General features: G+C 39.0%; 1 long non-coding RNA gene across 1 annotated transcript; it reads right to left on the minus strand.

Annotated features, from left to right (window-relative positions):
* Window positions 1-1674: 1674 nt before the first annotated feature.
* LOC138685480 (uncharacterized) lies at window positions 1675-14118 on the minus strand. Its single transcript, XR_011324750.1, has 3 exons — window positions 13847-14118; window positions 9682-9757; window positions 1675-6508 (listed from the first exon to the last, which is right to left on the minus strand). It is a non-coding gene; the product is annotated as an uncharacterized lncRNA (long non-coding RNA).
* Between the last annotated feature and the right edge of the window lie 12167 nt (window positions 14119-26285).

Below are 26285 nucleotides of genomic sequence, written 5' to 3' on the forward strand. Positions count from 1 at the left end.
GATGACTAATATGCATCCCATGCTATGAATGATAAAGAAGAAACTGCACGGTGATTTTCACTTTTTTAAAAATATTTGCTGTATTTTTTTTTCTAGTCAACTGTCTCTTTTGGTAATATTCAGACAAATGACAATGGTAACCAACTACTCTCACTGACCTCCACCAAGTATGTTTCTAGTGATGGTAAAAATTATGCATATTTCCAGTTATCTAACTTAATGTAAATTCTTATTCTCTCCATGGCATAAACACAAAGCTTCTATTATTCACATCAACACTTTCTGTTATTATACTTTTTATTAGATTCTAATGTCCCCCCATATAAAGTAGGCTGTCACTGTATTTACATTCCAAAATATATGTAAATTTACATGCAGAAGATACATGGGATATGTATCCCAGAGACCTCACATGATTCTATTCACATTAATTTTTCTTCATTCTAGGGAAAAAGTCTAACAACAAAATCATTAAAAGGTCCTTCAGGCAGATAACTGTCTTCTAATTACATGAATATATATATTTGCACTATTTTACTTAAATGCAATATATTTACATAGGATTAAATTCCTCAGTTAAAATAAAGGTCTGTGAAAGAATGTATGTATTTCTTCAGTCCTATTTTAGACATTTTCTTTCAGAGAAACAAAATACAAACTAGTACAGTTTGTTTCTCTTACCACTTCCATTGTAGATGGAAGAGATGCCAGGAGCTTGGATCCCAGGTGATGAGGATGCTCACTCCTTTGCTGCTCAGGGTGAGCCACCGCAGTCATGCTGAGAGCGCTGTGCTCTGCTGCGTGTGTTGGCCAGCCCCTTGGAAGTGGGATGCTACAACTTTACAACCTGGCCTCACAAAAAAGGCTATAAATTCTGGTATTCTGGTTAGTGTGACAATACCAACACACAGGCTTGAGCCAAAAACTCCCTCATCACCCCTATGCTGGCTTGTCAAGAGGGATGACTCAGGCACAGGTTGGGAAGATTCAGAGATCAAAACTAGTGCAGCTCAAAACCTGCTGCTACAGGTAATGTAGATGCAGCTGGCTCCAGCAGCGCGGAGCAGTGGACTTTGGCCCAGACATAGCGAATATCAAGAGTAAAGAACAGTCATTGAGACTGCTATTTTATGTCATGCATCACCTATATGGTCTGCCCCTCATTTTGCTTACATTCAGCCTACTAACTCAGTGGCTGTAGGGTGAGTTGGACCAGCTTGCCACTTGAGCAGAAATCTGACTAATCTGAAGCAAGATCAAAAAAAAAAAAAAAAGATGATGCCAAGTAGCAACTAAAATGCTGTCACACCAGTGAATTGAAGTAAGTCACTTTTCAGCCTAGATTTTATGTAGGGGATGTAGTGGAAATACATAGGACAGAGAGACAAAGAAAACAGGACTGTCATTTTTAGCATCTGACAGCAGGTAAACCAAATGTGTGTAACGCGAAGCTGCACCCTGCACTGAAGGGGGCAATTAGGTGAACTGCACTACAGCACGTTTTCAAAGCACAGTTCTACAAAATCTCATCCCCCCCCCAAATGAAATCATGTAAGTTCAAAACAACCAGGAATGAAATAGCAGAGTTTTAGAGAAACTAGTAAGTTGAAAAATAACAGAAACATATTCACACAGCCATAAAATCAGAGTCAGAATTATTCAACAGAGGTTTTTATTAGATAAATGAAGTATATTTAAAGCCAAATTCTCAACCTTAGACAAAGCTCAAGTATACCTGCCTTTCACAGACAAACCCTGATAAATAAGCTCGTAAACACCATTTTCCAACTAAGCTGAAGTCTTCACAGTCCATTGCAACCTAAAGAGCGAAGCAGGGAATTTGCATTGTGACATATACTTACACAAACCATATTTTTGCCTCATTCTAAGTCCTGTGAATCATCTTAAAAAGGAATTACAATAAATAGCAATAGATGGCATGTATGAGTACAGCATCTTTCAACACAGCATCACCTACAGATAGTGCTCATAGTGCAAGATGCTACTGTCTTGGGGCCTTGATTACGTAGGCAAGCATTCAACCCACAATATACACTTTTGGGTGTAATGTATACTACCGTGTCATTCAAATCTTTGATGAAACTCCTCAGTTTAGCAATAAAAGTCTGGTCATAGCCCTAGAGAAGAAAGTAAAGTTCAGTTTTAAAAACAGACTTGGTAGAAGACAGTATTTTAGTTGTTATTTTGCATCATCTTTTTTTTTCTTCAGGGAGTTTTGTTCTATAACTAGCTTTTTCCTTTTTCTAATTTTTGGTTATTCAGAATAGTTCTTGTAGTAGCAAAGAGCTCATGCAGAAAGGAGCTCATAATAATTCAGAAACTTTCAAAAAGGAGGAAATGCTTTTCTTTTAAAACTAACAGTTTTGGATCATGCAGTGTATTAGCATTTGATGTTCTCCTTCAGAACAGTCTTTGTTCTGGAGAAAATACTCAGTGAACACTGAATGTTTTAAGATACTTCTAAAACAAAAGAAAAATAATTAACAATAGAGATTTGATATGGGCTCCAGAGCCATAGAAAAACAAACAAAAAAATTACTGAAATTCATGTTTACATCCCTTCAGTGGCAGGAAAAAGGAACTCTCTTAAACATGTGTGGTTTGCCTTTTATTTCTAAACAAAAAAATCTCTAGATCACAAAAATTGCACCTTCAAAGATGTGCTTGTAATTTTTCATCACAGTGGCTGCCCACGATGATTGTCAAGAATACCAGAGTCTGAGTCACTAGACCCAGGAAAGCACTCCTGACAGAAGGTCCTTCATCCCTCTCCTGTAGAAAGTCAGCAGTGACCTTAACCCATGAGGTCCCCTGTAGAAGACTGCTCTTTGAGACTATTCCATCGACTTTTACCTGGGCAAAACTCCCACAGACTTCCAATGGACAGTGTTTTATCTGCATAAGCAGTTCAGGCCCAGGACCTGAGTATCAACATAGTGCTTCACAGAGAACAGCGACTAGTCATCCATTCACGAGTTTCCAGTGTGTCTTTCACTATGATGGTCAGGCAGCAAGTCCAAGATCAGTAGAGGTGTTTGTTTCTCATTCAGTTTTGCTACTACCATCCTATTTATTCTAGTTCCACTAAGCAAACGCATGTCTTCAGGAGAAAATGTGTATAGTTAAAACTGCTGGCATAAATGATCAATTTACAGTCACAGCTAAAGTTTTAGTTAGTCACCAGAGCATACAGCAGGGGTTCATGACTTTGGGGAAGATTTGGTCCCAGGAGAAGTCCGTGAGATTACTTGCATTAATGGTGCTTTTGGGAATTACAATACCAAACTGTTCAGCTTTATTCTGCAAGGCCAGGTGATGTAAGTGGGAATGATACTGTGATTCAGAGCTGCAAAACAAGAGCTGGAGTCTGCAAAAAAGAATTGCAGACTCTTTCTGTGACAGCCTTCTGTTGTGCTTGTTTGGGGTGAGGCTGCCAAACAGTTCGCTGCAGGTGTCCGTACAGCTATGTGCTACTGTTGATGTAACGATGAATGTCAGTTCCTTGGTATTTTCAGCCCCTCATCTTACTGCCTCCCTTTTGTCCCCTACTCTGTTTGAGCCATGAACTTTGCATTTCTGTCTTCATGAATATATTAAACATATAAAAGATTGCAAATAGTCTGAGAGTTTTTTAAAGCTCAAATATAATTAAGATTTGGGGCGAGGAATACCTGAAGTTTATAGGTGCACAGCTGCTGTCAAGGGGAACGGGGCAAAATAGCACAATGTTCTGCATTTCTTTCAATTATTGTTAAATGAGTTAAATTTCTAAAAAGATGACTATGCATGCTCATATTTGGTATATGCATCACAATTAGAAAATCTCTAATATTTGTGATTAATTCCTTAATGATTAGAACAATTGAAAAACAGTATCGGGGGGACTATCATAAATTCAGATGGAGCTCTCCTTGTCACTATGAGCATAGGCTCTAAGGAAGAGATTTGGAGACTCCTGAGAGGTGTGGCACCTCCTGCCCTGTGAAGCCCCCGTGACTGAGAAATTGCATATGCTTTGTAGTGTCAGGCATGCAGTAATCCAAGAAAAAAAAATCACTATGATTTTTCAAAATGCCTGTATGCCTGCTTCCCGGTAAAATAACAGTGCCAGACATGCAGATGCTTTTGAAAACTATAATAGTAGACACCACAGTAAACTCTTTAGGGCTTAAGTACCTGTAAAATCTGTCCCAATAATTTTTACAAACCCTTTTTAGCTACAGAGATAGGTTTGATTCTAGTGAGTTTGCTGTCAGACCAGGGTTCACAGTCTAGCCATATTGCAGCAAATTTGCCCTAGTGTTAGTCCTTATGCTGACACTTTGATAAACTAGAACTCCAGCTCTGATGAGAAATAGCACGATAATAATCTCTGGCAAACATTCACAAATAAAAAAGAGAAGTAGGGACAGCGGTGTAATGTATTGCTTCGCAGCATTAGAGACAGTTCCTACTAGAGACAGTACATCGCACTCTTGCTTTCTCTCTCCCATGCACTCTCTTTCTTTCCCCCCGCTCTCTGCTTCACAGACATGCTCTTAATTTGGGGAATCAGAAATGTAATGACATCCAACCCATAATTTAAGGTTAATTTAGCATTAAGTTAAAACAGAAAGCCTGAAACCGACGGTATACCTCATTCTTTAGCATAAATCAGGAGTGAAGAGCTGGGAAATCAGACCCTATAATCATAATGAACCAGAAACACTGAGCATGATCAAATCAAATCATAGTTTAAATATGTGTAAATTAATTTTATCAGTGATTCACTTGATTTATTTTATTTAATTTATCTCTTATAATGACACTTCTTGTCAAATCACCTTCATTACTTACTTTGTTAACCTAGGACTTTTGATCAAACACACAGAACCCAGGACTATATCTAAAGTTATTTCTTTGGTTGGCCATGGTGGGTTTTTTAATTTAAAAAGACTCACAAATTCTTGAGCTGTCCTTTCCTTGATGCATGATGCAATCAAGCTTCCCAGGTCGCTTACAGCTCTTAGCATGCCGTGAATTAAAGCAGGCAACAATAGTGACAGACACACTCCCAAGCAGCTTCCTCTCTAGTGAAGCAGACAGTTGATGTACCCTATCACTAGCTGCTTCAAGAAGCCAAAAGAAAAAAAAATTTTAAAAGCTAAAACTCCAAGTAGAGGAGTGTGTGCACATACCTTTTGGATCCTGATGGTTAATTAGTATTGTTAGAACAATTAGAAGATTCCGGTCACAATTAGATACTGGCAGAATAACTGTAAATTTTGTGTGCTTGTTCCTTCTACAGATGCACCTTGTAAAAGATGAGAACAAAAATGACACACAGATGAGATAAGAACCAGTGTTTGTGGCACAATATCATAGGGCTTATATGTTGAGTTTAGAAGAATTTCTATATCAATATGTTCATTAAACTAATTAGTAACTGATAGATGCCATACATCAAAACCATGAAAAATGGCTACAGAGTAAAACTTATGAGGACATACAAATTTCTTTAGGAGCCTAAATTTCATTTTGAAAATGGACTCAGAGCTGAATTTCCAGCTCTCGGGTGTTTAAAAAAGAAGTTTGTATAACTGAAGATGCACATAGGCACCTGCTACTGAGCTTTTAATTATCTACACCTGTTGAGCATTTTTAAGTATCCCACTAGGGTCCACAGTTCCAAAAGGTCCTCAATTGGATTGTTTCTAACAGAGGTAAAGCCCTATAAATTGAGGACCATCTCTCCAAAGAAGATAGGTTAGTCTGTACACATATGCATTCTTAGATTAAGGAATCCTGGAATTGATGTAGGTCTTTTAAACTGTATAATGAAAATGCAGGCTACATCTACAACTGGAAGATTCACCATAACTAACTTCACTTAGGCTGATGTTTCATCTAAGTAACTTTTAATCATTCACCATTAGAACAATAAGAGACATAGGAAAAAAGACTTAAATGGTAAGAAACATTTCATATTTTCCATCTGGTTAGAGAGAAAATAATATTAAAATAATTCAAACTTCTTCTGTAATTCTTAAATAACCTTGCTCCAGATCTGACTTGACAGGGAAAAAATGGGTGCCTTTATTAATACAATTCACAAGAAATAAGGCATCAAGATTTAAGCTGCTCATCTCTTAAATTTGTTGCAAATAAGTTGTTTTCCTCTGTTGAATCCTTAGTTTGGAGTAAATGCAGGATTCCCGCATCCTGTGGCTCCAGCTTTCAGGAGGAATTGTGAAGATGCCAAAGGAGGAAAATAGGAAGAAAAGGGCAGGGTGTTAGGACTTTCCTGCATGCCTACTCTTGTTCAGCTGGTCCATCTCCTCTCAGAGATGTAGAGTTGGATTCTGATTTTAGTTACGGTTCAGTTAGTTCAGAGTAAGTTCACAATAACTTCACTGATGGCCATGGAGAGTTCCTCTGGATTGAGAATCAGGCCCACGATATGTCTCCCTGCTGGCTGAAGGAAAGGGAAGTAAATGTTTGCGTGGACCTAAAAGGGAGAAATGGGAAGGCACATGTTGGAAGTGCTGTTTTATTATGGCAGAAACTCCTTGGCTTCCTGCCTCCCTCTGAAATTGAGAGGGAGAGATACAGGATAGAAATAGAATAGAAAGGAAAACCTTTAAAGTGTCTTCTGTTTTATCTTTAATTGAACTGTGAAGTCTATTTTCTACTTTTCATTATCTGTGTATTTCACTAATACAAGACTAGTGAATAATTTGAAGAATAAATGTACAAAATTATTTAATTACTCAACAGCTTTCATTAACATTTTAAATGCATAGTTTTTATTATTTCTGACTAAATGCAAGGACTACGTTTTTTCTTATTTTAACATTCTAGGTGTAAAAAGCTAACTGGAATACTTTTATTCTTTAAAAAAGTTAACGTGCAGACTGTACCAAAATAACAAAATACATGAAATAAAAACAAGTAGAAAAAATAAGTTACATTAGTTATCATTTGCCTATGTGCTGGTATATCATCCAGTCTTCACATTATGAAACACTACTGAAAATGCTGCAGATTGTGAAAAGAAGTATGATAAGTACTTATTTGTACTACTCTCCAATTCCAAAAATATGCTTTTATCTCATCTTTCAATTTTTGAATAGCGCTATGTGCTCTGAAGAGAATTTTCTGTGAGGGGACAACGTGAAAATTATAAACAATTTATGTCCATGTCTGTGCTGTGAGAGCATCTTTAATTGTTAAAGTAGAAACAAAATCTCCCCAGCCTCATGCAGAAGCAGAAGTAAATTGGCGTTGGGTTCCTACCACTGCAGAGACACAGGTTATTAAAAAATTATCAGCTTTGGGTTTGCAAGAATAAACCGTAACAAAACCATTTATATTGTTTTTATGGCTGGGAAAGTCCTCTTAACAGTCTACACTTTTACCTAAGTTTAATAGCTTCAAATTTAATCTTTAACTGTTTCTTTATTTGTCTTTACGTTCCACTGAGTAGATTTGAGGACAGTGGAATAAATTTTTCAGATTCTGAGTCCACTACAGGGAACAACTCTACCTCACATGGCACCAGCTCAAGGAAAGCTGCATGCTTGAGCAACATCTTGCCGCAGTGCATTGCAGCTGATCAGAAGTCCACAGCTCGCGGTCCTGCTAGTATGTTAGCCTGGGAGAGACTGAAAAAAATACGAGGACTACAGCAACTTTTCAGCAGTGCATGTCCTAAGCAATCTCTGAGTAATTTGTCACCTCTGAAAAGACTGTGCCTCTTAACTCCCTGACCTAAACCGATGCATAGGGCTGCACTATATTGTTCAAAGGTGGTCACAGATGGTTGCCGTTAGGCGTAGGTGACTTACTTACCTTCAGGAGGATCATATCTGGGCACCAAAGACTCCACCTACTAAGTGCACCTACATGTGCTGCAAGAATAGTGGTATCAGTTGCTGTCATAGCAAGCAGCATCTTCCTGACCAGGCATCAGACAGATTATTCAGAGTTGGAGTCTGAGTGGTGTGTAAGAGAAGGGATCGAACAGAAACCATCAGCTGCAGAGGTGGACATGCACATGCATGTCTTTGATCACTAGGCCCTCTTCCAAAATGGGCCATCCAGTATATGAGTTTTCTGTAGATTTTAGAGAGGCCCAAATTCAGAGAGATTCTTTTGCAAGCTCTCCCTTGACCTGCAGACTTTGTGCAGTGTTACAAGTGCGCAAGTGTGGGAGGGGAGAATGAGCTGGATTTCCCCTTTGTTAATATCCAGAATCCATCAGAAGGTTGTGCTGCATCGGTCGAATTAAATAGGTAAGCAGTTATTACTTAGGTATAGCACTAATGTCTTATTAACTGCCATTGTATTTTAGAAATGTAAAAGAATCAAAGTGGTGAAACATACTTTCAATCCCTATTGAGATTTTACTTAATCCTGCTTAAATTAAATTAATCTTGTTTAAATGCTGACGTAAAAGCCACAAACTGAGGCCCCAAATACATCTTTATATCATAGCAATTATTTGGAGCAAAATTATAATAATCCTTATTCCTTTTATTGTCATGCTAGCAATTCACCATCACATTGCTCAAAAGGATTTTAACACAATGTATGGAATGAGCCCTTCGCTTCTATGGGAATCATATTTACTAAATCCACAAGTTATTTTCTCAAATTTTGTTTAATAGTTTGCATATTTTCTCCCAGTTTCAGAGTCCTATTTGTACATGTACTGTACATTGACATAAAACAGGAAAATAACAACTGACAGGCACTGTAGGATTGCAGTAATTATTTTAAAATAAGGCTGATTTGTTCTACTGCTTCTTTCCCTGAGGCCAATAACCAGAGGCTAGTTATACTGCAATTCAACAAGCCAGAGGAAAAACACCTGTTGCATACGATTATTCACTATTAAAATGCAATGAATAATTCAACATGAATATTTTTAAAAGCACATTGTTATCACGCCTCTCAATTCTTAAGACAGTGTCTGTAGCTGAAGAGAGAGAGAGGGTCAGGTCAACCCAAAATATTGGCCGTGTCCTATCAGGTATATTAGTCCATCTACTTTCTTACACTTACCAAATACACAGTTGTGCTTTTCCCTGTCATTGATAGAGCAGTGATACAGCTTCACTAACCTGAGTTACACCAATTTTCTACATTATATTATTATATACATAGATATAAGTGAGCTGAAAAACCCAAACTGAGCAAGGTGATGGACTTGTGCAATGGTCATTCCAAATAAGAAATTCCAAAGTTAAGGCAGAGTAATTAAGATGAATTTTATAGTGATACGACTTGGGTTTCATCTGAAATAATTTCCCATTTCGCTGAAGTCAACAGGCAAGGTACTAGTGGATGCAGTGGAACCTAAATAGATGTTGCTTTCCAGGTCAGTGAGTCAGCATATTTTCCAAGAATTCCTTTATGCTAACTAAAATTTTGTGAAAGACAGGTAAGTTTTGTGCATTGACATTTTTAAGCATACACCACCTTGGGATTACCAAAAGCTCAAAAGATCATAAAGGCTTCAAATATGCCAACCAACTGATAGAAAATGCTGGGCATCCTCCTTAAATGTACATCAAGAACAATCAGCATCTTGCAGCACTGGGCTCTTACGAAATAAGAGAAAAATTCTTACCCATACAAACAGATACAAAGTTAATATGCATATTTATTTATTCTTACTGGGCTCTAATCATCCAAACTCTCACTAGTTTCAAGGTAGGGAAGTTGCATGTTTTCAGCCTCAAGGAAGGATCTGCTGAAAGAGAGGTAGAGGAGCTCTATTCATTATTAGTAGTAACCGTAATAATTGTTGTACATCCCATGGCTCCTAGAGCACTGGCTAAGCCATCTAGACTCTGTCATGGTTCAGTTTTGACAAGCATCCTACTAAAATTCAGACTGAGTTGCTGTAAATTTAAATCACCAAAACTTCCACTTCTAAAAGCTCATTCACTGAGAATATGACTTACAGGGCCAAGTTATATTATTCTTTCTATAGCTTTACAAATTTACTGGAAAGACAATCAATAGTACCCATGATTCACAAAGGGAAATAATGTTTTTGTTCAGATGCTGCCTACTGGCAGATCAGGCAATGAATTGAGTAACATTTTCAGTGATTTTTAATATGCTTTCACAAACCAATCACTAAATTCATAGCCTCAGAGGGTGGCCTAATCCTCATTAGACCTGTATGAAAATGCTTGTATTCAGGGGAAAGAGACATATTCTAGCATTGGGAGTGATATTTCTAATGGTTCTTTTGTTTTGCAGTATTAAAAATATATATTTTAAGGAACTAATTTATTTCTCTAAATCAACATTTATTCTCAATACTGTACAAAAAAAACCTTCTGGCTTTAAGATTAGGTAGAAAAGATGTTATCAAAATTCTCACTGTGGGCCAATAAGGAAGCTCCTCTCCCCAGAACTTCTTTACTCTTTTTCTACAAAAAGCTCACAGCTACTTAATTTGCTGTCTCACAGCACTCCTAAAGCATTGTACCAGGCTTTGCAATCATAAGTAACTTTAAACCAGCTACAGATAGCATCTCTGGAAATGGGCAGTTCTGCATTTTTTCAAGTTTAAGACTTAGAAAGTTTTCACAAATTTTGATTGGGCTGGGGAGAAAGATTGTAGAGGGTCTCTATTTTAATTTTCACACTATTCTCTAAGCCATTTTTTGCAATGTTTTATGTTCATGAAAGTTGTTAACATGGTTCTTCCAGCAACTACAGTTTACATGTTGCCAGTCTTCTCTTTACCCCAGAAATCCATATTGAGTCAGAGCAAAAGCCCTGTGTATGAACCTTCTCTAGGTCAGGAACAGAAGTACTTCCTAAATTAGATGTTGGATCTACGTGATCATGTTAAGAAGATTCCTTGATTTTCATAGATTATTCCAGCCCTTTTTTGGATTAGACAACATCTTCGGTTCCACATCTGAACTTGCACGATAGCACAACCTCTTCTGGTTTGTTTTAAAACCTGATTTCATCAGGTTCCCCTTTATACTGTGAGACATATTCATTAATTATCTCCCATTTTCTTTTTCCATATCATTCATGATAATATGGATATCTATCATCTCTCTGAAGTTGTTCTTCTCTAGCTTCATGCAGAAGTTATGCAAAACGTTTGATTGCTTTTATTGTCCCATTCTGTTCTTCTTTCCTAATTCTTCTATATACACTTAGGGATGAAATCATCAAACTTAATGCAGTAGTCAAGATATGGGAACACTACAGGTCCACAAAGTGTTATAGTAATCTTTTTTGGTTTGCTCTCAACCCCTTTTCTAAATTTAAATTTTCTGTGCATCATTGTGTTGTTTTCACAGAGAACCCTACAAACGTTTCCAAGTGTTTTCCCATGGCACTGCAGTTTTGTCCCGTAGATGTCTCTCAGCGGTTTGTTTTGGCATCCAGTAGACAAGTCCTCATCATCACCACACTGTCTGCATTTCTGATGAACAAAAGCTATATAACATCATCTTGCTTCCCAGATGTAATGCCATCCCTTGTAATGACCTCCGTGTCTGACGAGTTGGTTTCACTGTATGAGTTGATAGGAATGTCTCCATAATTACATATGGAAGTATTAGTAACCCATGTTTTTCCACAATGTCCACCGACAGCTTTCTGACCACTTACACTGCCAGGCTGCCAAAGCCATCCTTTAGGATGATTGCTCTCATGTATGGGAAATTATTACTAGCTAAGAAATTTTAACTTGTATGTTTTAAACAGTAAGAAACCTTACTCTAAGTTTATTCATAAAAATGATATCCCTAGAATTTTAATGTGTTTGAACTGCTTATTTGTAGAAAGAATGGTGGGTTTCAGCTGTCACCTCAGTTGCAGAGTATTTCCATGACATATAGATGAGATCATCATATTCTGTTACTATTCATTACATTTCCTAAAGAGTTTAACTGGCAAACTGCTGCAAGCTGCAAGCTACAAGCACATGATAAATACACCACATAATTCTGTACTTGTTTTACCCTTCCTGTATTGGTTTGTATTTTTTTATTGCATCATTTACCATTAAGTTAATTTAAAAAAAAAAAAAGAAAAAAAACAAACCACCATTCTATTGGAACATAACATCATAATACAATAACACCATAATACTGAAAATTGATTTGCCTTGAATCAGATTATTTGGTAAAAAAATTACTGGATAATATAAAATAGTGTTTTACATTAAACATTGAAAAAGACATGTGGAAGCAGAATTTACCTCCCTACCATCTATGAGGTTTACCTTAGCTTCCTAGGCACAGAGTTCTGCCACCCTCTATGTTCTTCCTCCTTAGCTCAGTGAAATCTTTAATCATTTTTCTGCTCCTCTTCAGTTCACCCTTTTTCACCATTCAGAATATGCCATCCATCGAGAACGCTATTCAATTTCCTCAAGTGGTGGAAGGGAAGGGACCAAACCTGGATCTCTTAGGGTACCTTAGTGCCCTAGGCCACTGTAGAAGAAATGACACGTGCTTCTTCTTGTGCCTTAAAAGAAGGTGGTGGCTATCACACATTTATTTTTAGAGGGCTCAGCAATATTAAATGCATTCCAGAAATACCTACAGCCTCAAGCCTCTAAGAAGAAAAGCGTCTACTCTCTAGTTTGTGATTTTGATTAGATACGAGCACAGAACTGAGACAGTTTGGAGCTTGTGCAAAAAATGCCTGGAAAGTTTTAGATCAAATGAAAGAATTCTGGTACCTTCAAGATCAGCTGGCAATTGAAGCAGAGGTTTTCAGCACTAAAATTTTGGATATAGGCATCTAAATTCCATGTAAGTTCCACCTAAGGTGCCTAAAAGTCCTTTAGTGGGTCTGGCTCCAAATTCCTTTAGTTATATGAACAAGAAGGAAGAAAATCAATACTTCAGGTCCAAATGTGTCTGGAAATAGAGTTAATCCATTACATAACACATTGTGTCATACTGAAACAATATAAGAATTCTTCTCTTACTTTGGAGAACTCACAGCTGCAGTATTTCAGCTCTACTTTGCAGGCTTTTATCACAGTTTTAATGAAGTGTAGTTGGTTTTGAAGTAAAAGTCTGTCGGTTTTCATGAAAAGAATTAGATTCTTGTCTTGCACTGTCTGATCAGCTTTAAAATAGGGCTTAGTTCTCATTATCCTCTGAACAATATATTTTAAAGAAATTAATTGTAGTGATACATTTTAACCTGATGTGACGACAGGCTCATTATCAAGAGTAGTATGCTAGCAGGCAAAGATGGATTATCTAAAAAACGGGCTCATGGGAAGGAAGTTTAAAAGATTAGACTGTCTCCTGGGTAAAGGGTCTCTTTACCAAAGTCAAGAACCTTTGGGAATGCTCTACATTCACTTGCACTTTTAATAGAAAAAATGCCTTTCATTTCTACAGAAAAGGCTGTAAATACTACAAGTGTAACTTCTTAGACCATTACTTATTGGTAGGAGGTAAGCAAAGATCCAATTAGAAGGCAACCCAGGAGGTAACTGCTTGCCTTCTGTGGCCCCAGCACTCTAGCAAGCACCATGCTCTCAAAGTGGGAAGAGGTCAATATTTCCCTTGAAAATTTCAAGTTTTGATGAGATACATGGAAGACATGAGGAGAAGAGGAAGACAAAATAATTAGAATTTTACTGCCTCTGGTTAGAACTCTACCACCTCTAGATTTTCAGCAGTTGCTATGAGCTCTCCTCCTCCAGACTTCAGCCTACTGAACTCCTAACCATTCCATTTGCACCAGATCCTGTCCTGCTGTATTTGGCCATTGTGTTGGCTCTGGCATTACCATCCTGCTTCCTGCCCTCAGTCCTTTGTGGCAAAGCTCTCACCTGTGACTCCTCCTGCAGCGGAGGTGATCGCCCGGGCGCTCTGGCCCCGTTCCTCGAGCAGGAGCACGCCTGCCCACCCCGTGCCCATCAGTCCTGGGCATCTGCCAAAGCAACAGAGAGCGCCAACAAAAGACTTGAAATGGTCGTTCCTTAGAGAGAAAGACTATACTACCCTCTATCACTAGTGCTTGTGAACAGAAATAGCCGTGCTTTATACATTTCCTCCACCCTCGGCCAACGTTCATTCCTGCACTCATAATCAAATTGAAGGCCGTGATCAGGCTCATTCATGGCTGGTGAGGGAAAAATTGATATCTCCTAATGCTGTGCAGCCAGCCCTGCAATCTCTAGTAGCAGCGCTTCTCTAGAGGGAAATAGGGAGATACCTTAATAGGAAAATAGAGTACTTGCTTTAAACAATCTTAACTGAGGAAGAGTTACTGATGCAGCCTAGTGGCTTGACTAAATTGGAAATGGAACAGGCTTGAGAAAAATCTGTCTCAGGCAGTTTTTCAGAGGGAGGAAAGAGCATGTCAATATTTTTGCAATCTTTCCAGCACCGTGAAACACTAGTTACCAGAAGACTGCTCTTATAAAGGCAAAAGGGCAGGGAAAGCTAAGAACTAAACCTTAATAAGGCACAGATTGTAAAATTCCAAGAAAATTAAAGCCTTGAAGGCAACAAAAAAACCCAAAAGAGCATAATTTAAACTTTTAAAAATATTATTGAATATGTATAGTTTTCACAGGAAAAGAAAAGAAACAAGGAAAAGAAGCAAGTCACAGGAGAAGAAAGACAGACTTTTCAGAAAGAATCTAGAGAATCCAAAGCGTCTTACAAGAGAAAGACATGAAATGTCTTCTCTACAGAAGATTTATATAAAGGGGGAAACTCCCAGCAGGAGACCACCTCTGTGATTAAAAACAGAAAAACTAGTATCAACAAATTCCACTAGTTACCAAATGTTTTTCATTACTTCCGCAGTGGAGACTTCTGCCTTGAACTATGAAAAATGCTTTGACAAATAGCTTCCAAAAACCCAGCGTGAGGAAGCTACAAAGTGGTTTCATTCATAAGCAGAGTCTACAAATTACTGGCAAAAAGTCTGGCTTCCCAGCTGCAAGACAAAACACCCCAAAATAGTGCACTCAATTAGGTGGGGTTTTTGAAGGAGTGGGTGCTGCCTAGCAAAAATAAGGGAACTGATTAACATAATACATCAGGCAAAGCATGCTGAAGAGCCAGCTGCAGATTTTGTAATAGAAAGAGGCAACAAATTTGAAAGGGGCTCTCACTTTGAGATTATAAACCATTGAAATATTTTATTGATGGTGGTGGTTAAACTTCTCTATAGCCTCCTTGAACGTCAGTGACTTCTGCAGAGAACTTATCAGCAATCAAAGCAGAGGTTTCTCAACTTTCTGTCTCTCCTTCTTTCTCCCTCCCCCCATCCTTTGCCTTTCCCTACATATGCGCAGAGGGAAAAAGGAATCAAAACCAGAGATACATAGGTAATGCCCAACCTGCATGTAAATAGCTTGTATTAACTTTGAAGAACACCGCTCAAAAATAAACAGTTTTAAGAAGGTTTAAGTTTTCTGAACGGATGATTTTTTCTATCGATATCTGTAGTCAAAACTTAATTTTTAAATGAAAATGCATTAGGGTGAAGCTTGAACTGTAGTTTAAGTGAAGTAATTGAGGCCTCACATTCAAGTTAAAGTACATCATGAGGGCGAAAGGTGCACAGAAACACTTCCCTCATCCTTACTTAGAAAGCTTCTAACTGGTGGATTTTATTTGCCCTGTGCATTTTTTTACCGACTTGTTTCAGAGAGTGATAAAAATTACTATCATTCTCACAGATATTTAAATAAAATTAATATGAACACAAATCCTTGTGTTGTACAGTTAATATTGTCAGTTTTCTTTTAATATTTTGACATTTATTTAAACAGAGTGGCTGGTGATCTACTACATTTTCTAAAACTTACCCACAGTCTATCTGTGAATTCAGGCAGAAAATATCCTGAAAACAGTGACAAAACGTGGAATATTTATTCTACATGAATATGCAAGGAAAACTTCTAAATTTGTGCTTTGAATTTCCTCCAGTTTTGCTTTCAGGCACCAATTTTCTACCCTTTCAGCAAAAATTTTGAGAATACTAAATAAATAAATAAATAATAGCAAACCAAATTCCGTAAACAAAGCATCATTTCCTTAAGAAACCCGTTTTTTGTCTGATTTTCATTGAAGGGATGTCAGTGGGTAAACAGTGCATAGGAACAAGGATGGGGTTTATTCTGTGACCTTGAGAGAACTCTCCCTGATTTTCTTTGTTACCCTCCAACCTGGCGACAGCCAAGAGCACATCCCTGAAGTGCCTCTCATCTACAAGTCAATAACAATTGCTCCTCAACTACCAGCAGGCACTGCAACAGCTAGCCTCTCGGCCAGATATATAGAGAAGTGTGGCAAAGACTCTTGTTACCAGTTAGAAGGATACAAAAGGAAATTAGGTCATTAAGGTCAGGGTTGATGCTGTACAAAGAGATAATGGTAGGGTATCAAACTGGAGCAGAAAGTCCACCAAAGAAATAGCCATCTATTGTTTTCTTTTGGATCAGGAACAAGTGATGTAACTTTTCCATCACAGGAGAAATGAAGATATTTAAGAGCAAACACAGCCAACTATTCAGATGGTAGAAAAAGCAGCAGCCAAAACAGAGACTATTGCCTAGGAACAAGTGACAAAATGAGGTCTAGTCAAAACCTCTCTCCCTCTGACCAAGAACTATTTAGAGGAGATTCTGCGTACGTAAACAGAAACTTGTGACTTTGGAAGGAGACAAATTGTAAGTGACGTTAGCTTTCCAAGCAAAAAGATGGAGAGAAATGCCACTAACAATTCAGAGGCCAGCTATTCCCCGGTACAATTACCAACAGATATTTTCATCAAATAATTGTTAAAACAACTGGACAGAATTCTATTTTAAGCTTGGTTTTGTTAGTAATAAGGACATTTATAAAAGAACTTGGTCATAGGAAATAACCTTGAATTGAATGATCTGAAGCTGATGCCATTTCAATGGAATGGAAGAACAAACAGAAAGCACAGGCTGTAACTCAGCAGTCTGTAATAAACTTGGGCAGTAGCAGGAGGTGAAGTAAAGTAGCCTGGAGCTCAGGGCAGGCTGCAAAACCTACGTAAGAAATAGAGTCAGTTAGCCTGAGCAAACCTAACTGCTACAGTTAGAGTAGTGCATGAGTAACCTAATTCAAAGTTGCCATGGATGTTTACACTGCGCTGTTATTACTGTGAGTGTTGCAGTACACATAATAGTGAACGCTCCGAACTTAAAAGGACAAACTTTAGGGAAGTGAGGGGACTAGTGAAGTCAGCCAGGCAAAAAAGCTCAAAAACCTCTTTCTTCAGGAAGGCTGAAATGTCATTAAGCCAAAGGTGCCGATCCTATCTGGAACTGATACACTAAGGCAGAAGAGTGTAGGAAAAGTCTCAAAAACATTACTGAAGATAAGGAAATGACCAAAAAAATGCCAGTCAACCAAGAAACAAACATCTTATTGGTCAGGAGGTATAAGAACAAACTCAATATATTCAATAGTCAAAGGAAATGAAAACAATGCCCTTTAGTCATAAAACTGAAAAGCAGGGAAAGATAAAATTAGGCTCATTATACAAGAAGGAAGAGGTAGTTATTAAAGAACATATAGCTGTGTTCCTAAAATTAAGCAGGGACAGGTTGGAAAAAGGGTGTGGAACTTGCCTTGACTTGGAAACAAATCTCCACATGTGAAGGCCTAGGTCTTGACTGAATTTCAAAAGGAGGGCCACAGAAAATTCCAGGTCTGATGCCAAGTGTTAGCAGTAAATTTATCAAATGGAATGGTACCAAGAAACCAGGAAAATCACGTATGTAGTAGCTACATGTGAAGCATCAGGGAAGGAGAAAAACAGTGGTCAGGGCCACTACAGGCCCATTACACTGATCCAAACAAAAAAGCAAAGCTTTAGAAAGAGTTTTGAAGGGGAAAACAATCTGATCTGAAGGCACAAAGAAAATGGAATGGAATGTAGCACAAGCTTAGTTAATACAGTTAAATACTAACAAAATCTTATCTTCCTTTTCCAAGATAACCAACTCTCTAGCCAAAGGTAATGGAGTACACCTACACTAATTAGAGTTCAGTAAAGCATTTTATTCAAAAATCAAATGAGAAATGGTTAGTGACACTAAGAGAAAATGTTTTTTAATGAAAATAATACTGTTGATAATGATGTGCAGCCATATCACGTACGCCATAGTTATAGCCCAGACCTTTACAATTACTAAGGAAAGGCTGAGAGTGTAATTTCTCTGCTCTATTGCAATAAGAATGTCATTGATATTGCTTCATGTTTTCAATATGCTTACCAATCCTGGAGCAACGTTTTGTCAGTTAGATGAGATAGATAGACACTAGGAAAATGGAAGGTCAGCTGATATTTCATGGCAAAGTAGAAAATGTTTTTGAAAACAATGCTCAGCCTGAATTTTTCACCATCTTGCTACCTGAATACCCAGATGGAAATCAGTTGCCTTTATTAACAGTAGTATTTATCGCCATTTGCATACTGGTATGTGACCACATAAAGTCACGAGAGGAGAAATTAGACTATTGTGTCACTTGTAACAGATGTACTGTTTGTTTGGCTTTTCCTTCCTCTTCTCATTGTTACCAGAATGCTATTGAGGAAATAAGAATTTACTGAGAGTTGCTCCAGCTGTTTGTTTTCTGCCAAGCGCTTCAGGGGAAATACTTACTCTTTTGTCAACAACTTGTTCAATGCTATACCCAGATGTACATCATGGCACAGCCTGGCAAAGGTAGCTAACACTGACTGATATTTTTCTGGCACCAAGGAAGCTGGCTCTTTGTCGTGCCTTTTAGCCCACCTGGTACTACCAGTCAGTGAGAGGAACTCAGGGTAACTCTAGCTGCCATCCATATTTAGCAGAACACAGACCTATCTCTCACTAAGCTCCCCTTCTTCACGCTATTTATCTATGTAGCATTTTGGAGGAGTAATGAAGTGAATCGGGAGAAATCCCTTCTAGGGACAGAAAAAATGTCTCTCTCACCCTTGTGAATTTCTCTGTTTGACATAACTTCTATGTGAGAGGCACAAATAATGGCCAATGCACCAGTCTGGGCACCTTAACAGATTACGAGGCAGAGGATTTGATGTGCGTCCAGCTGCTATGGAGCAGTGTATCACTTTCATAAAGCTTTATCACATCATGTGATTCACTGAAAGATTTGATATGGAAAATCGGCTGGGATTTTCTTCTTAAGAGAGAAGAAAATAGCCATTCTGCAAAGAAAATAATTTATAAATGCTTTGCTAGGTCTTATTTATAGCGCTTAGCCATTATAGTACTATGGGTCTTACCGAGTGCATACTTTTACAGTTACACATAAGTTACAATAGCATTCACAAGGGGGCCATGCATAGTGACGTTGAGGTAATGCAGCCATTGCTGGCATGCGTAAACCAAATAAGCAAAAGAAATTGCAGATACTAACAAAAATGTCTTTTTTCCACAAAGAAAAACAGAAAAGAAAATAATAGTGTGAAAAGCTGAAAGCAGACCAACTCTAAGCTAAGAAAATTCTCCTGAAGGCCAACTTCCCATATGAGCTAACCCTAAATTCAGAAATAACTCCCAAAAAGCAAGGAAATTGAAATAAAAGCCAATGTAAGATAGAAAGCCTCTGGGATATATTGTCAAAGTGACTCATGAGGTTTAAAGTCAATAGAAGTTGACGAATGAGACTGAAATTCTATGTAGTGCTTTAAAAATATACCCTAAGGTACCAAGCAAAGAAACCAAGAGCTAATCCCTGCATACAAATATCATACTGCAAACTTTACTTACACTTTTTTTTTAAAAAGGTCACAAGGAATAGATTTTTCTGCCTGCCCTAAAGGGCACAAAACATTTGGAAAGAAGCCTGCCCTGCAGAGAGAGGCAGCCCAAATCTGATGGTTTAAGTGAAGTTTCAGTAGTGTCCAGCATTCCTTTTATTCCTCTTCACTTCAGACTATGACAACTGTTACTGCTGCTATGGTTATCTCTAGAGCACATGCACACCTGCTGTGTACGCACTTTCGACCTCTAGATCCATGCACAAATCCATGATGGCTTTTCCTCTCACTTCTCCCTTTCCTTTCTTGCCTTCAATTTCTACAGTTCTGTCGAAGCAGGGCCATGTAATAAAATGATCTGTGGCTGAAATCTTTCAGAAATCAGGACACTTCATTGTTAAACATATGCCAAAAAATATTGCTTTTACAATTGCATTTTTTAAGAATTTATTTTGTTGTTTGTGGAACAAACAACTAACTGAAAGAAATTTCAAGTAGTAAAAACCCAGACAAATCTGCATGCAGGCATCTAACAAAACCTATTCAATTGTTTATTCTTCTGAGTCATGCTGCAGTTGGGAGTGAGGCAGTGATGGAAAGATGACCTTTCTATTTACTGAACTCAGTGCTGTTGATGCTTAATGGAATTTGTACCCTTTTAATAACAAGTTTACTTTGGTATCATTTTCTCTGCTTAATTTCTCACACTTTTTATTTAACATGGACATCAGCACAAAAATGGGACACTTCCTTGTTGATGACTTCACCTGCTTCAGTTCAAGTTTCTCATCTGGACTCTGAGGATGACGACATTTGACACAGGAATGTGGCTTTCTGGGCTGTGTTTAGCATGGGCTGAGATCCCCCGTGTGATAACAGAGAGCGCAGCCCCAAACAATGGCTGGCCACGGTCGCTGGGTGGGACACACAAGTGGGCTCCCTCTTCCCTGCTGAGAGATACTGGTTTGTCTCTCTCCAAGAATGCACTGCGTGTTTACAAAGCAATTGTTGCAGTGGATAAATAAATAACCATATGCTCTAGACTTTTGGGCAGCAGCAGCATAAATGATCACTTCCTCAGTTACTTCCTATAAGCATGTTCATGTTATCCTAATCATATGGACTACAGCCTATAATAAGCTATACTGCTATTCCAAAGAGCAGAAAAACTTCAGTCCTCTTCCTAGAATTCAGGCATATGGCTTTAAACTTTGCTCGGTTATTCTATCTGCAAATCGTTGCTTAAGGAATGATTCCAGCATGAAGACTCTCCGGTAGGCTGCTGCAGTGCTAGTTTGGTTTTGAAAGGCAACATTTGAAGAACTAAGCCAACTAAATTCTGGCAGGACAGCACTCCTCAAATGACAACATTTCCCTCTCTTTACCTGCAAAGGCACTTCTTGAGACTGGACAGGCACTGAGAGGTTTTCCAAAGGAATATTTCTTCACAGTATTTCTAGCAGTGCTTTAAGATAATATTCTCTCATAAAGCAAAGGGATTCAATTCTTCTCTGTGTCCAAATTCCACTCAGCTGAGCAGCAGATGAAGCTATTAAGATAACATCCGTGATTTAGGCTGATAAGACCCTGGCATTAAAGTAGCAAAGGACCTGCTCTAACATATAGCACTGGCATAAAAGCCCTCCGCAGTGGCCAAGGGGTGAAGTGTACTAGAGTACGTGCTTCTGCCCCAGCTCCCATCGGACGTACCAGTGCGTGGATACCCACCCTCTCTGCTCCATCATACCCCACGGCCGCCTGGCACAGGTGCTGCCTTCACTGAGAGAACGGCTCCTGCCAACCACTTCGAACACGGTCCGTCCGCTTGCTCCCTCTGGAGAGCCACTAAGAGCTGGGCTGGGCAACGCTTCCAGCATCGAGCACTTTCACGGGAGCCTTGAGGACCAACCATGGGAGAAAGCGTGCCCCAGCCGGGGCAGAGCTGTGCAGTTCAGTTCCCAGGGGACGGTCTAATCGAGGACTAGCAGATGGCAAGTGACACAAAGCAGAAGTTGCTGTAGTTAATTGAGTCCAATCAGGCATTAGGAAAGGAGTGCTCTTCAGACCGTTTTTCCCATGGTTTTCTTTCAGACGTGACTTTGTTTTCCTCATGAGCAATGCTAAGTGTTGCACAGGAAATTCTTCATAATGCCCCTAAAAAGTCTATTAGGTAAGCTAGAATATTCTTCTACTGCTAATCCAAGGCACAAAATATCATTTCGCCCCGCAAATGAAAGGTATCTGTAAGTTGATCTCACCCTTTACATTGCATCTACTTCACCCTCGATGCAGCTAATCTGCTCTCTCTGACAACTCCCACGTGTAGTCTCACTGGAAAATTCATAGCAAATACAATGAAGGCAATCAGGAGTTGTCACTTGGACAGTGAAAGCTCTGCCTGGGCTGACAGACCAATGCCATGGAGTTCAGGCCTGGATGTGAATTCTGTGAGGCTGTGGGGGAAGCAGGTTCACGGAGCCTGGGTCCCAGCCACACCATTAAACTGGAGTGCAGAGGTTGTTCTGTGTGTAAATCAAAGCCTAGCCTTTAACATCTAGAAAATCCTTTCGGTGCATCACTGATTAGATGGTGATTGCCACAGACATGAATTTATGAGAAACCTGGAGCTGACACAGTGAATACTGTTGCCTGGAACTAATGGTTAGGTTCCTGATAGAAAAAGAAAATCTATTTTAATCACTAGCTAATCTGATACATTATTTGATTTCAAGTAATTTATCTTTCTACTTCATTACCTATTATTAGTGACCCGTTTTCTTTCTGTTCTGTTCAAAATAAAAATGTTTACACTGATTAAATTCTACCAGCAAAAAGTTTGCATACAGGGAATATTTGAGACCAGCTTTCACCTTTCAAATTGCTGGAGTCTTTTCTCCAGCATTCAGAAAGGTGTTCAGCCTTACCATACTACCATTACGAATACTGTAATCATAAATATGTATGTGTACATACACATACAAACATGTAACTTTTGTTTCATGTGTAAAATGACTGAATGGAATTTTATTTTTAAATTACAAATTTGGACATAAGGCTGGAAGTTTTAGCTTTCATTTTCAATGAGGCCAATGTCTACCACACCTGGTACATATGAAGGGAAAAGAAAAGGAGACTTCTAGTTATAGAACAACCTGCAATAGATGCAAACCTACAATAGATGACTCTCTGTTAAGGGACATAGCACGTATGTGGTGTGTGTAGAGAGAGAGAGAGAGAGATATTGATGTGCACACATAACATATATGTATTATATTAGAATATATAAATATATTAGCATAAAGAAGTTTATGAATTCTAAATAGTCTCCAGGTATTTGCTTAGATATGCATGATTATGATTAGAATCTTTCAATAACATTTATGACAATTAACTGCCAAATTATACTAATTAACGTCTCTCTCCTCTATGGGTGAATAGCAGCTGCATTTTAAGCTATTTTACACTTAAACCACACATTTCAAATGTAGTTTCGTATATGTTTGTATTTATTTATTTAATGCATTTAAGAGGAGACCATAGTTCTTCCCCTGCATTTGAAATGGCAGAATTTTAGTGGGAGTCAAATATTACTGTCATGTTGTAATTAAAAATTGACATTAATTTCCCCCCCAGACTGTTCACCTCTAGAAAAGACGTTCATACAGTTGATTTGTTCTTTCCTGCACAATGATGCTCTTATTTTATCTGACATTCACTAAAAATAAATGTGTGTGAATGAAGGAATTAGGTCACCTAGTGACATTACCGGTGGTAGAAGAATATTCAAGAAAAAAAGTTTGTATCTGTGCACACTGACTAGTAGAGTTTCATGCAATAAAATGACAGGATGGCCACAGTAATTGGTTCCAGTCCTGGAGCAGAGCGAAGGATGCCATGGTTACTGGAGGCAGCGGTCCCTCCCGCTATGCTAGCAGGCAGTGCACTACACCGGGGTGCGCGCAGCATTGCGCATCCGCTGCCCTGAGGCTGTGATGGCTTTCGGCACACTCAGGGAAGGGTGCCTCATTTACAGCCAGGGTTCTCCCGCCAGCTGCCCAGGGTCTCTGCTGCTTGGTATGCAACACCCCTGCTGATGGCAGGGCAGGGCAGGGCAGGGGTACATGAGCCCTAACCCTGCTGCCCATGCAGGGAATCTGCACCCCACCAGAGCCTGACAACCCCTTTGTACCGCTCCAGGTGCTTTACCTGGTGCAGAGAATGAGACAAACTACAAGCATACGTTGGAGATAGCGGTAACAACAGACTTTCTTCTGTCACGTCGCTTCACCCCCCAGCTTTTCAGCCAGCTCTGTTTGTTCAGTGCTGTACAAGGTCTCTAGCTTCTCATATGTGTTTTTTGGTTTGGTGCATGATAGTACATGCCAGCTCGTGACCTGGTGCACCACCAGCCTTGTTTTCTGAGAATCAGGCCTGTCAGAGCACATGTACCTGCTAGAGGTATTTTATCTGATGACTGGGATATCCAGTATATGTGCAGTTAACTGACTTCATGACTCGCCCATTTGTGCCTGCCCTGGTGCAATGCCCGCTCTGGAACAGGATTAGACAAAAAAGACAACTCCAGTCCAACAAGAAAAGAGTTAATATAAAATAACAATCCTGGAAGACAAGATGAGGCTTCTCCTTCGTCCCAGGTTTTAGGATGGCCATTATGTTGTGGTCTTTCTAGGAGAAGTACTTAGCAATAGAAAGCACACCTATAGTTTCCTTGTAATAATAATGTAATTGATTCCTTGCATTTTGAAAAGCAGCATTGCCTAAATTCCTTTTGTTACTTTTTTTACTTAGTGGGTATGACACAGATAAAAACGAAAGAAAAAACTAATACAGATAGCTTTATTTATTTGGGGAAGCAAAGAATTTATAATGTAAAACAACAAGCTGTTAGCTATGTCACTGATTCCAGACATTAGAATACTGAAGAGCCTTGACCTTCCTACCTACAATGACTAAGCAGTATGCAAAGAGGAAGAGGGGGCCTGCTCCCTGAGTGCAGTGTATTCTTTTTAATCATCTTTGCCTCCTTACTCAACTGGTCTTTTATCATGGCAACCTTCCCTCTGTGTGAGAAGCATCATTATATTTGATTTTCATTGCCCTACACCTCTGCCTCCAAGACTGCAGTGTCCTTCCTACAAGAGAAACATGTTCTCTGTGTAAAACTCACACAGGCTCTTCTGGCTTAGGGAACAAGTTCAGGACCCAAACCTAGTTCCCTGTATATATTTCACTGCCAGTAGTTTGGGGAAAATCCTTCCCCGTTGTAGCGCTTGCAGTGCTTTCATAGGCATCTCGGGATTTATACAATCATATTCATCAAAGCTGCTGCACCCTGAGTTTGTAGGTATGGTGGTGAAACAGCATACACTAATATCTCATGTTGCTAGAGCTGCAGCGCCAGCCACAATCGGCCCAGCTCGCATGAAGCATTATACTGCCAGAAAACAAGAGTGACCCAGAAAAGCCACATGTACAGTAATCTTTATATATCCACTTAGACGGGAACTGAATTCGGTCCTCTGCCTATTTGATAAATGATGCGCTTTAGCAATATTACGGTGTTTGATTCACTATGATGACAGTCACATGCTGAAAAACTCTGTGAGTGAAGAATCTTTCAGTGCAGTGGGTAAACGTATCAATAATGAAAGAGCAAGGACAGGTCACTTCTAACAGCAACATGGGACTTCACAAACTGCAGCGCTTTTACTATGATATAGAAGAGGCAGGGATCGTGTGTGTACTGTTTTGTACTGGTTTTGTAGTGTGAGACCACCCATTCTTTAGGTATGGTACAAAAATGATTCGTGAAGAACAGGAAAGGGCAGACATTCAGCAAGGAATTTTCTATTTTCTACCTTCTATCTGTATAGTGTAGAAATCCAAGAAGGAATTAATTCCACTCACCATGGGAACTGTTTGTAGCTCTATACCAGCCAAATTACTGTGAGCAAGGCAAGCAAAACCTGCACAAGCAGATCTGCTTACCTCGATCTACCTAGTGGGCAAAGGTGAAGAAGCCTCCTCCTACCATGGCTTTCCAGGTCCCTTCCTCTTGAAAGCAACAAATTTCACTGAATATGCACCCAAAAGATTTGGTCCTCCAACCCCCCTCTTAGGAATTTTGCCATTGGGATGCAAAAGCAGCCTCAAAAAGTGCCTCCAGGGCAACTTAAGTCCACCTAAGCCTTTCCCTCTTGTTCCTGGCTGTGTGTTCCCAGCCTTGCTCATCCAGAAAGCTGATCTAACCAAGAAGTAATGACTTTTCTCATAGGATGAGTTTTCATCACTTCTCTGAAACAACTTGCTGTGCAGCCACATGAGCACCAGGGCCAACACAGGGCAGGAGGAGAGGACAGGATCTCAGCAGCCTCTGTCTATAGCTTGAGATATTCTGGATGCGCATATGCAATATCTTCAGTTTCCTAACACTTTGCAAGGCAAAGTCATAATCCATCTCAAAGAAAATTTTTTCTGTTGTT

Source organism: Haliaeetus albicilla, chromosome 5 (assembly GCF_947461875.1).
Source record: "Haliaeetus albicilla chromosome 5, bHalAlb1.1, whole genome shotgun sequence".
Taxonomy (NCBI): Eukaryota; Metazoa; Chordata; class Aves; order Accipitriformes; family Accipitridae; genus Haliaeetus; species Haliaeetus albicilla.